We start from the raw sequence: 13,888 nt of genomic DNA on the forward strand, positions 1-13,888 counted from the left end.
TCCTCCAACCATACCATATAGTGTCAGACATACTGAGTGGAGCTCTATGAAGGGATTTGTAAGTGTTCTTAACAGATCTGTTACAAAGGTCCAGGTATTTCATGAGTTGTGTCCGACAAGTCTGGTATATCCTGGTAAAAACCTACACAAAGACCTCCCTGGTTTGAAGTGATTAAAATCATCAATAACAAAGGCCGGTGCGTCCAGCACAATCCCTTGAAGCCACTGTTTTTAGCATAGCCTGAGTTGCCATGTCAACATTAGCCTTCAGGTGAATATGCACAAGCATTATTGATCATGTGGAGCATAGCGCAGCTGTTGCCTTAGAATGGAGATTCTTAATCCAACTCATTAGACCCTTAATCTGTCCCTGCTCCAAGCACACCTTATTTATAATTACAACGTCAGTGTAATTATGATGCTCTTGATTGCCTGAATGTGTGTTCAGATCATCAAAAATGCCAATGATGATCTCAACCAGATGATTGCAGGATTGAGAACCTCGGCCTTAGTGAATTGAAGACAGGGATAAGGACGTCAGAATGTTAGCATGCATCTCTTCAGCAATGTGCACCCAAACTGGATTATGTTGGAGAGTTCTTCTTCAGGTTGGTGTCTTCTGATGAAATGTTACCTTGAACATCATAAAGCATCATGAAACATCATCAAAATGGTTTACAATAGAAAACATTGGGTACCACTTTACAATAAGGTTCCCTTTATAAAGGTTTATAAATGGTTTATAAATAGGTTATTAATTAGGTTGTAAACCCTTTGTAAGTCATTAATAAGCCATTATAAATGAGTTATAACACAGTTCTTAACACATCGATGCCGGCTCACTATTAGGTAAAATCCCCATTTTGGCAACCCACTGTCTATCCCTTAACTGGCTATACTAGCCCATTGCACACTCCCTACCATTCTTGTATCTGTTACTACCAACACGTAGAGATTACCCCCGCACCGTGGGGGGGGCTCGCATGGGGGGGGCTCGCATTTTTTTAATTTTTTTTCCAATTTGAATTACATGGGATGCACACTATGTCCTTATTGTCTTGTCTGTGTTTCCACAGTTGATATAGAAATAAAGAAAAATATATTTAATTGTGCTTTCTTTGTTAGGTAGCCTAGTGACGTGACGACATAGGTCAGAAGGTCACAGACCGGCGCGCCCACGGCAAATAGGGAGCTTGAGTTTTGATATCTTGCCTATATGTGGGGGGGGGGGCTCTCGTGTTTCCGTTAAGGTACTGGTTACTACCCCACTCCTTTTGAACGTGTTCTCCCTATGTGTATGTGATTTGTGTATGTTGTGTCTGGATGCTACTGGATGGCCTAAAATTTCCCTCCGGATTAAGTATCCATCCATCCATCCAAGATCAAGTTACTGCTCACTATTCATTAATCGTATGAGTTACTATCATTTATAACTGGCAAAGGGAGCCTTATTGTAAAGTGTGAAACACATCATCATCTATGAATCAGTTACTAACATGTATAACTGGCAAAAGGGAGCCTTATTGTAAAGTGTGAAACAAATCATCATCTATTAATCAGTTACTATCATTTATAACTGGCAAAGCGAGCCTTATTGTAAAGTGTGAAACACATCATCATCTATTAATCAGCTACTAACATGTATAACTGGCAAAAGGGAGCCTTATTGTTAAGTGTGAAACACATCACCATTCATAAATGAGTAACTAACATTCACATTTACCTAATATAAGTTTTTCACATGGAATGGAAAGTAAGATGCAACAGATACAAGCAAAAATAATGTATTCACACATGTTAAAAATCAACAGTCAAAATAATAAAACTGTTGAGTACAAGTGATGCTTATATTTAGACATAAAAGCTTTACGCAGACATCAATAAAACACTTTGAAAGAAATAATGAGATTCAGACTGGAAAGGCTTTTCGTATATCCATGAACAACCGTCCAAGTGGCCCATCAGGGTGACCAGAGCCAAAAAGTCAATCATTTTATCCGGATCACGGCACAGTTGTAACAAGTCCTGCTTGTGTTCTGTGTGAGTCTGTTTGCTGGGCAAGAAATGGCCACGCACTGAAGTTCTGATGCTTTGTTCCAGCGAAGTGGAGCTCCGTACACTGTACACAATAACATACAACGAGACAGTCTGTAACATGCAGTCGTCAAACACACTGGATATTAGCCTGTTAGCAGAGGGAAAACGTATGCTAGGAACCTCATGGCATAAGACAAAACAAGATAAATGCATTAAATATCACATCGTATGCATCACATGTTGCAGTTCACAATCTTTTAGTATATACACCGTTATGTCATCATTATACCATGACTTTGAGGGTTTATCACTTATAAATATACGTATAGTTTCTTTGACATACCTCTCTTCAGATCAGCAACTTCAAACTGAAGCCTAAAAGGAGAGATGCCAACAAAACCGAGTTTCTTAAAGGGGCAATACAAGTTGTACTCAGTGTGTTCAAATAACAAGATTTAGTAAATACAAATCAGGATCAAATATGTAACGGAGTCCAAAATCGTTGCATTTATTTCATGAAATGTCAACAAATCCTGATTTGTTTATATTTAATCTTGTTATTTGAACACACTGAATACGTGAACTTCTATTGCCCCTTTAAGTAACTTTTTTGTTTAAAATGTTTTTGTGCACGCGAGCCCCCCCTAGTATAGCCAGTTAAGGGATAGACAGTGGGTTGCCAAAATAGGGATCTTACCAAATAGTGAGCCGGCATCGAACTGTGTTATAACTCATTTATAATGGCTTATTAATGACTTACAAAGGGTTAACAACCTAATTAATAACCTATTTATAAACCATTTATAAACCTTTATAAAGGGAACCTTATTGTAAAGTGGTACCAAACATTGCTCATCAACACTTTCCCCCAAGGTCCGTCATGTCAAAGGCACTGCACATTTGGGTAGCACACACACAAAAGTCCCCTCCCAGAGACACACACACGCACGCAGGCCTCGTCTGCCAGCCTGAACTCTGTCACTCCAACTGGGCTGCGTGCGTCAGTCATCTGCTTGTGATGTTGTCGAGGAGGTGCGATCACAGCAGGAACACATCGCTGACCAAGTAACCTGGATCCATCCAAAATGGCTGCCTCACTCTTTCCTTCCTTGTCTCCTCTCCTCTTGCCACCTTCCAGCCCAGCTCCCTTTTCAATGAGGGAAAACTGTATTATTGACGAGCTGCCATTGAAATCAGTTGTTTGCTGTCAATCTTTCATAAAAACCAGCAGGCAGGTAACAAGCTGTAACAAACTGTTCCCGCTTCACTCAATCTAAATTGTTGCCATGTAGTCACACCTGGAGAAAATCAGTGTGTTTTGGGAGGAAAAACACAACCCTTTCAATAAAACAGTCTCCCTTATTCTCCCACTCCAAACACATGGTGCGTGTTTGTCCCTGCATACACACACACACACACACACACACACACACACACACACACACACACACACACACATTCTTTAATTTTGGCCTCCATCGCCCACAACCACTATGCCGTTTCCCCCCACACTTCTTCCAAATGCCCCCTGATTGCCCATCAGTGCTGCCGCCTGCCTCACTTAGTAAATTGTGTGTCCCCCGGCACGTGGTGGCTGCCAGGGAGGACAATGAGGAGGAGACGGAGAGGCACTACAGCTGAAGAGGCAGCAGGTCACGCACACACACACACACACACACACGCAGGCTCTCGTCGGTGGCTGTGATGAACACTGAGCAGTGAGTGGAGGCCTGGCTGTCTGTGTCTGCTGTGTTTGACTACCGCTGGTGAGATGGAACGTGTGATGGGCATCAAGCAAGCCTCTAAGAGCCACGCGACTTTGGCAACTTGGAATGAGAGCCCTCAAGAGTCTGGGGACAACAACTTGTTGACAAGCTTTGGTGGTGGATCGCACTGAAACATTTCTTTCATTTTTCCCTTCTAAAACCCATTCAACTGCTTGATGAATCCTGTTGAAATCAACAGCGCTGTTTTTCAATCCATTTTGATAAGTTGTTGAACTGAATTAGAAGTGTCAAACTCTCTGATCGTTCCCTCCCATTCTCAGGCTAAACTCTCCTAAAGGATGGTTGACATAAGACATAAGGTATCTGACTTTCTGAGACTGGATTGATGATGGACAGATACACCTTAAAGCAGATTACACAGGCTCACTTCATTTGAGTACTCCTTATTTGACTGTACCAACTTAAGCAATGAATAATACAGTGCACCTCTCATGTAAGGACATGTTGGTACTTACCCTGACCAATAACTACGTAGCTCCAAGTATCCCTTAGTGCAGTAAAAACATCTACTCACATGAAAATATGTTTCACTTATCAATCAGTTAAGCATAAAGTCCATAGTACCTCCTATAAAGTGTGATTGAGGAAACCCTTTGAGTTTGTGTTGAAAGACACAGCAGTGTTTGATGTGTTGAGGTGGAGTGGGTGCAGGGGAGTTGGTGGGTGGAGGCCATGCATCTTCAGTGCACACCGCTGAGTCAGGCCCTCAGCCCCCGGTCTTTAAACCCCCCCTCCCCCAAACACCACCTCGGCCTTAAGGCAGAAGAATAGAGCGAGGATCAGGCCCTTGCAGGGATAACAATCCCCTCTCTCTACACGCCTCTTCCGGAAGGATTTTCTTTGAAAAAGATGAGATGAGGCAGTCATCTCTCTTTTCACTCTCTCTCTCTCTCTCTCTCTCTCTCGCTCTTCCTCTACCACCCTCCCTCTCTCCACTGCTGACAGACCCCCGACACCCCCATCCCCCTCACCACCTCCACCTCCACCTCTCCTCCTCTCTGTGTCTGTCTTAGTCAGCCCCACTCAAGGTGATTGTGTTTCCACAGCTACAAGTGGTCTCGCCGCTGCTTTCTGCCGTCAGGATGGATGCCTGCAGCCCTGAAGCACACGGAGTGACTCCCATGATGTGTAGCACAAAATGTAAAGATCACAGACAGCAACGAGGAACATGGATGAACTGTTGGCTGAGTGTGTGTGTGTGTGTGTGTGTGTGTGTGTGTGTGTGTGTGTGTGTGAGGGAAAGAGAGAGAGAGAGAGAGAGAGAAGTCTAGAAAATTTGTCTCCTGCTGGTCTCCTTTTTTGTCTCCTGCTGGTACCCTGTGTGGATCATTCATCTGGAATGTTCCAAAATGTGTAGCAAGGACAGAGCCACTTGTAGGCAAAACTAAAACACAAAGGGGAAAAGAAAAGAGGCATCGCAGACCCTCTCAGACACACACACACACACACACACGCATGCGCACCACACACAGCTTGCACACACACACATGCACGCGCACACACACACACACACGTACATGCACACACACACACACACACACACATACACACGCCACACACAGCATGCTCACACGCACACACACACACACACACACACACACACACACACACACACACACACACTGCCACTGCCACTGGAGCAGTTGTCGCAAGAATAGGGGGCTTTCTAGATAGCACAGAGGCACTGACTGGCAGAGAGAGAACCGGAAGTTACGGTGTTTCATTTAGAGAAAGCATCTCACTAGGTGGCTGAGTCCCCCCCCCCCCACCCCTTTGGAATGTTCCAAAATGTGTAGCAAGGACAGAGCCACTTGTAGGCAAAACTAAAACACAAAGGGGAAAAGAAAAGAGGCTTCGCAGACCCTCTCAGACACTTCTCACACACACACACACACACTCACACGTGCGCACCACACACACACACACACACACGTGCGCACCACACACAGCATGCAGACACACACATGCATGCGCACACACACACGTACATGCACATGCACATGCACATGCACATGCACATGCACACGCACACACGCACCACACACAGCAAGCACACACCCACACACACACACACACACACACGCACCACACACAGCAAGCACACACCCACACACACACACACGCACACACACACACGCACACTGCCACTGGAGCAGTTGTCGCAAGAATAAGGGGCTTTTTAGATAGCAAGCACTGAGGCACTGACTGGCAGAGAGAGAACCGGAAGTTACAGTGTTTCATTTAGAGAAAGCATCTCACTAGGTGGCTGAGTCCCCCCCCCCCCCCCCCCCCCTTTGGAATTTTCCTAAATGTGTAGCAAGGACAGAGCCACTTGTAGGCAAAACTAAAACACAAAGGGGAAAAGAAAAGAGACATCGCAGACCCTCTCAGACACACACACACACGTGCGCACCACACACAGCATGCACACACACACACCCCACCACCACCACCCACCCCTTCAGAGAGGAGAGGACAGACCGAAGGGTGGAAATTGGCAGGGAAAGGACGAGCTCTTTCAGTCTGTCCTTGTCTTCAAAGAAGCAGATGTCTGCCTGCAAAAAGTGTTTCGTTTATCTATTCTCTTTTGTGCAGAACTGCCATTATCCCTTGAGGGAGCAACAGTTTTGTTGGGAGGGTCCTCAAAATGGTGATTACAGTCCCTTTGTTCTGCAATGCGTACACACAGGAAACAGAAGGTATCCCCTTCCATTTGAATGTCACAAAGAAACAAAAAAGCGTGGCTGTATCATATATCGTGTTTTTGCACATTTTCAACAGGTTTCTTCGTGCAACTGAAAATCTGAGCATGTACGCATCCCTCTCTGCAGCTTCTGACAATGCATTAGCATCGCGCCGTGGTGTGCATGGAGCTCTTGCAGCCAGTGCAGGCATCTTCTCCCCTATCCTTCCTGCATCCTCGATGGCATCTGTACATGAAGCAGCCATCAACACATCTTATATTTGAGGAAGAGAAAAGAGACAGAACCAAAGAGAAAGATAGAGAAGACTAGCTTTTCCTCAGTACGAACCTTGAATAAAATGCTAATGGGGAAGTATGAATGCACAACAAACGACAGAGCTGAGAGCCATTGCATTAAAGGGAGAAAGATGATAGGATAGGAGAGGAGAGGAGAGGAGAGGAGAGGAGAGGAACAGTGAGAAATTAAATGAACTGAAATGGAAAAAAAAAACACTGCGCTGTCCTTGCAGACAGGAAAGCCATACATGGGCATCGAGCCACTGAGGCTGGTAGACTTCCGGTGAAGTCCTCCATGTGAATTCGCGAAAAAAAAAGAGAAAAGGTGTGGAACAGAGAGAGAGGGAGGGGGAGAGAGAGAGAGAGAGAGAGAGAGAGAGAGAGGGAGAGAAAAAGTTACCTTGAGAGATCCTGGTATTCAATTCTTCACTTTAATTGCAGCGGTAAGCCCATGCTTAAGTGATTGCGAAAGGTGTTAATTTTCTCTCCTTTCCGACAACCTCTAAAATCTCTCTGACGTCATTGGAAGAGAGAAAGCAAGGGGGAAAAAAACTGTGAGTGAGTGAGTGAGCGAGTCCAGCAGAGATATTCAGTGCAAGTACTCCCCCCGCACACACACACACACACACACACATACATACACACACACACACACACACACACACACACACTCAGAGATGCATACACACACAAACAAAAAGTGCTCATTTGGACACTCACACACGCAAACATACAAAATCTGCAAGAAAACATGCACATATACATTTTTCATGCACACAAACTCTCTCACTCCAACACACACACACACACACACACACACACACACACACACACACACAGAGAGAACAGTGAGTGGGCTGATAGCAGTTATTGAGTGCAGTCTGAATGACAGCCCATTAACAGATTGTGCAGAAACAGACGTCATTGGCCAGAGGGAGGAAGGCGGGGTGGGGATGGGGAGGAGGTGGCGGGGGGCTGCCGAGGGCTGAGGAGGGAGGAAAAGAGATGGAGGGAGTGAGAGAGAGGAAAAAAATGAAAAAAGAAAGATTGAAAAAAAAGAAAGATGGAAAGATCACACAGCAGGGAAAGAAGAAAATTGTGTGGAGGAATGGATGGGCACAGGTGACGATGTGGCGGGGAGGAGAATCATTAATGTGGTGGGCTGCCGGACGCTGCTGCTGACAGAGCGTGACGTCAGGCGCCGGCATTGTCCTCACACCTGTTGGTCCCTGTGGGGGCGGGTAATGATGGGAGGGTAAGAAACCCTGGGGGGGGGGGCAGGTACTGATGGGGCGGTGAGAGACCCTGGGGGATCTATGAGGGCTGAGGACGCACAGGGACCGGCCGGACTGAGTCAGCGTCAGGGAATCCATGAGCACCTGTCGCCATGACACCCTCATGGTACACAGATTGGCAATATCAGCGCATGGAGGGAGAATCAGAGAGAGAGGGAGGCAGAGATGACGAAGACAAAAATCAACATGAAGAGAGAGAGACAGAAAAACATTGCAGGGGAGGCAAAGTGAACAACAAAATGCCTGAGTGAGGAGGGAGAGGGAATGATGATGAGAGCCCCTTCAAAGGCGCTAACGAGCCTCCCATTGATTGCTTTCCTTCGGTCTTGACCCTGGCGATGGGCAGTTGCTGTCTGTTCGTCAATTAGCGGCACCTCAAGTGACGCACTCGGCCTGGTCGAAGTGGACGAAGGAATTGGCTGGACACACACACACACACACACACACACACACACACACACACAGACTCACAGACACACACATACCACTGCTGTGTAGACCACCCAGCCCTGCCGTCAGCCACACACTTCTCATGGGTGTACTTTATAGGCAATCAGATGCTAATCACTGACAGCAAGTCACAGCTAAGGATGTCTGAGAGAGGACCAACAATGAGACTTCCGTGCAGCCAAAGGCTGATCTGATGGATAGACATTGTAGGAGCCATTTGAGTTCATGTTTTAATCTTGTTTGGGACACTAGATGGCGCTCTACCTTAATTGGGCTCATAGGTTTGAACAGTCATGCAGGTGTCAGGTGTTGCTTGACGGAGGGAGAGCACACATAGCTTTTTGACCGCTTCATTTGTATCACCAAAGGTCTGTTACATGTAAATTAGATGCAAGTTTGGATGTATGGACACGTTTATTGATTGGACCAAGAACAAGAACGCAAAGTTGAAATGTTATTTTATATCTAACAAGCGCGTCAATCAAGTGCTCAGTCAGCAATCCCTCTGGGCTTTAAGTGTAGACTTAGCCCATACAGACATTACAAAGTGAATTGCCTAAGAAAAAGACCAGCAGAGCAGCTCCAACATGATGCTCTGTGTTTTTCATATTCGTCCGCAGGAAAGAAATATTGTTGTAATCCAAGGTGGCACTGTCTGTTTGGGATGTCTTTTCATATTGAGGCCAACAGTGAAAAGAGTCTCCTTGTATACAGCAAACAATTCCTTTCTTTGAAGCTATTCTTTTCAGAAGCAAACAAGTCTGAACTTGGAAGCCACACATTCTCTTTCTACCGTGTGTGTGTGTGTGTGTGTGTGTGTGTGTGTGTGTGTGTGTGTGTGTGTGTGTGCGCGTGTGTGTGTGTGGAACAGGAGGCCTTCAGCTTGGGGTCAGGTCAGTGCAACCTCAGAAAAAGTGTCTCAAGAGGGCAATGTATAGATAAAAGGAGCAACTTTCAGGGCAGCAGAGGCGACAAGGCTCCACTCCTGCACTCTGAGGATAATTGTCCCCTCCAGATCAGGTGGAGGAGTGAAGAGTGGAGGAGATGCTGGGAGAGAGGGGTGGGGTGGGCCGTGATGGGGGTTCACAGGAAGGGGAGGTGCAGGTTTGGGTGTTGGGGAGGACAAAAGGGTCTTGTAGGGGTTTGTGGGAATTAGGTCTGCCGAAGGATATGGTTATGAAACTGAAGGCATTTTCTCTTGTGCAGCCTTCACCCAGGGGCACTTGTGTGTTCCCTCAGGGGTGCCCACATCATCTTTCTGCTTTCTTTCTGCTAGTCGGGTGGCCAGGACTCTTGCTGTTATCCGCACAAACACCGGGTGAAGAACAGAACTGAAACTGTGACAGACTGGAGTGGAAGCTGTTCTGACAGGGATGTCACTGGGGTGTCTACAGAAGCCCAAAACAGAGAGAGAGAGAGAGAGCGAGAGAGAGAGAGAGAGAGAGAGCGCTGCGGTGGTTGGATGTGCTCCAGATCTCAAGCAGTTGTGTGCCATGTTCACTCTTTGAGCTGCATCTTCACTGGGAATAAAATCTGAACCGGTACAGATTTTCGACGGCTTAAGGATGGCTGTCGAATCCAAAAAACATGTTTTTCATGTTCAAAACACATTCAGTAAAGTGCCTCTTTTCCTTTTCAGTGAGGAAATGTATCACCATGATAATTTTGGTGTGTTTTTGATGTGATGTTTAATGTGCGCAAACCCCTTTTCAGCCATTTCTAGTTTTGAGTCAGTTTTAGTTACTGTCATTAGCCTTTATGCAACACACTTTTCATTATGTTCAAAACATTACAGAAAGGGAAAAAGTCTACAATGAACCTAATGGGAACATATTATACATATAATGAAGAAATATTTATGCATGGTAGGATCCTTGCTCTGCAAAGCTTTTAGTCACACTGATGTGATTCCTTTCATCTTTTGAGAGAACATGATAGGTGCCTCAACCCATCTCCTGTTATGGCATCTGTTTTAAAATAAGGTCAGTTATTTCTTCAATTCTTTCTCCCTCTCTCTCTCTCTTTTCCATACACACACTCTCACACACACAAACACACTTTCTTTTTCTCTCTCTTTTCCATACACACACTCTCACACACACAAACACAAACTTTCTTTCTCTCTCTCTTTTCCATACACACACTCTCACACACACAAACACACACTTTCTTTCTCTCTCTTTTGCATACACACACTCTCTCTCTCTCTCCTCGAAAACTTTGAAAGTCTTCTGACTTGAGTCACCCCCATTACTCATCAGGCACACTGAGCTGAGGCCCTGTTGTGATGCCACAAACACATGCACACTAACACACAGCCATACCTAACTCAACACTGGGTGTCAAACACATGCACACTAACACACTAACAGCCATACCTAACTCAACACTGGCAGCCAAACACATGCACACTAACACAGAGCCATACCTAACTCAACACTGGGTGCCAAACACTCGACTGTCAGAGCTCCAGAACAATGCACACACAAGCAGGTTTGAGCCCATTTACAGTCCCTATACATTCCCTATACATATAAGTACCTCTGGGTGGACACAGATGAAAAAGAGTGTTGATTGGACGTTCACTGTGGCTATTCTTTGTGATTAAGTGCTTCAAAAGGGAATCAAAGGGCCGTTTCTCCTCAGAAATGCATCTGGGTGCACTGAAGGACTGCATAACAACTGGCAGAGTGAAATGAAATCGCACAAACGTTTCCGAAAAGCTGGATCTAAAATCCAAAATCTGTTATTTAACTCTGAAATCAGCCTATCGTAGTAAGCACCAGGAGCAACACATCCATAGAAATAATGGTGCAAGGTAATACTGTTCAGACCATGAGTACGGTAGCAGCCAATGCAGTGATTCTTTTCCCCACACCATGCTTTTGTGTAGAGCAATTCAGTCTTCTAGAGGGAAGTGATTCAATCTGTGGTATCACTGTGCAGTGCACTAGATATATTACACACACACACACACACACACACACACACACACACACTTAGACTAGTTCACAATGAGCATTTGTACCTGAAGGGGTCAACCTCATACACAAATGATGACGCACAGCAAATTAAGAGGACACAAAGGCTCTGGGCAATGGGATATTTACACAGCTGCACATGAACACACGCTGCGCACACTTAAACACTGCACACCAATAATGACAACAAAGACACAAGTTCTGTCGTCCATAACTGCCATTTGCGAGGTAATAAAGCTTCATATGATTCATTGAAGAGGAAATTGGTTAAGAACAAAGCTGGAACTGTGATGGACTGGAGTGGATTGGAGTGGTAGTTGTTTAATTTTTTCAACCCAGCACACATTGCAAAGTTGCATTAAAACATTGAGTTATTTAGAAACCAGATAGACAGAGAAACAGTGAGTAAAAACAGAGAGAGTTCAATGTCAAGCTGAAAAGAATAGATGTAAGTGCGTGTGTTTCACAACCCATGTAATTAGTAGTGATTTAATGATGTAATAAGTAATCAGTATTCAGTATCAGTCTATTCTTTCCCTGAAACATGCTGAAATGTGTGAACTGTGTGAATACTTATACATACTTTAAATGTGCTAGGTAGAGAAAAGATGTATAGTATACTGTTTTATCATAAGGATATACTCAGACTTTGGTCACAGACCCCAAACCACAGCGGCCTCACATCCCAAGGTGAAACCTATGCCAAGGCTTTAAGTTTTCAGGTGGGGTAGTTCTTGGGAAGTAGAAGATGGTGAGACACCTGCTATCAGCCCTCCTTATGTAGCTGTGTACTGAAGCCCTGTCTGAGAAAAACATAGATGGGTTGGATTGGTGTGAAATTTCTCTCTCGCTATCAAGCATAGAGCATCACAACAGTATACCGCATTTCGCTCCCCTTTCTTTTCGCAAAAACAGGCTTTCATTCAGAGAAAGAACATAGACAAATAGCCTAAAGATTGCACATGCCACATTCACATAACACACACCTCCAATCCTGCACTTCAGTTTCAGAAAGCCATTTTCGTGGGTTTGTGTGTGGGTAGGAAGACGTTTGGGCTGTTCAGCCAATTTTGGTCATCGGAAATACAATCAGTCCATGACATTGACATTCAACAAGTGAACTTCAACAAGGCTAAAAAACACAAGTATTAACTCAGGAAACATTCCTGTACAGAACAGAAAAAAGAGGTTTTTTTATTCCTAGAGAGAAAAGAAAGGAAAAAAGAAAGAAAGAAACAAAGAAAAAGAGAGAGAAATGTGGAGGGAGACAGATGAGTCAGCCAGCATTGTCCTTCACTAAATATAATAAAACCACCGGAAAAAAGGCCGGCCATATTTGCCGTGCTTTCGTCATGGGAATAGTTACCACAGTGATTTGTTTGAGACGCTGTGCATCATTAGCGGGCTAAACAGGGTTGTTGTCTCTTCACATTCAAGGAAAATGATAAAAGGTATCCACTCATGTCTGTTGGAAGAGAGTTTTATTTTTTGCAGAGGAAGAAAAAAAATAGTAGTGGAACCTGGAATAATACACATGAAGATACACAGGAAAATGTGTCTCTGTGCAGACTTTTCTTTTACTGGAGTTGGAGTGAATGCTGATGACAGCATTGTGTGTGTGTGTGTGTGTCTGTGTGTGTGTTTGTGTGAGCATGTGTGCAGATTTGGGCAGTTGGCTGTCAGTGCACTATACCCTCTTGACAGACACTGCACGTGCTGCAGAAAGAAGCCAAACGTGCTCAACCCAAATAAATTACATGTTTTTAGACACTTTCTTAATTTCAATGCATTCTTAAATCAATTCATAGGGAGGGGCGAAGAAATTACCCAAGAGAGTGAGTGTGAGGGACCGGACGGTCACCCCACGTTGTTTGGGAGGTTGCGACTGGACTGGGTGGTGTTGTTGGGAAGAAGGGTGCAGGAGATGGTGGCTTTCATATAAAAATATTCTTCTTTATTTACATGGGGATTATTTGGTGTCCACCCCGTAACATGTATAAACAAACATGTCTTCAAAAACACAAAGATGGCCGCACTTAAAGTGCTACAAACACTAAGGAGAACTAGGCATATTCTTGAGGCACCGATTCATTATTCACTGATTCACAAGTTCACTAGGAACATTTCACAGAGCACAGGTTAACAAGTTCAGAAGGAACATATTCAATACTTAGGTTCAGAAGGAACCTCTTCACAGCACATGGCTAACAAGTTCAGAAGGAACATATTCAATACTTAGGTTCAGAAGGAACCTCTTCACAGCACAGGTTAGGCTAGAAGCACTGATTTTAACAGTTTAAAACTCTGCTCTAGAAATGGTACTGCTCTGGAAAGGGTCACCAGCTACAAGTACCTAGG

Source organism: Clupea harengus, chromosome 19 (genome assembly GCF_900700415.2).
Source record: "Clupea harengus chromosome 19, Ch_v2.0.2, whole genome shotgun sequence".
Lineage (NCBI taxonomy): Eukaryota > Metazoa > Chordata > Actinopteri > Clupeiformes > Clupeidae > Clupea > Clupea harengus.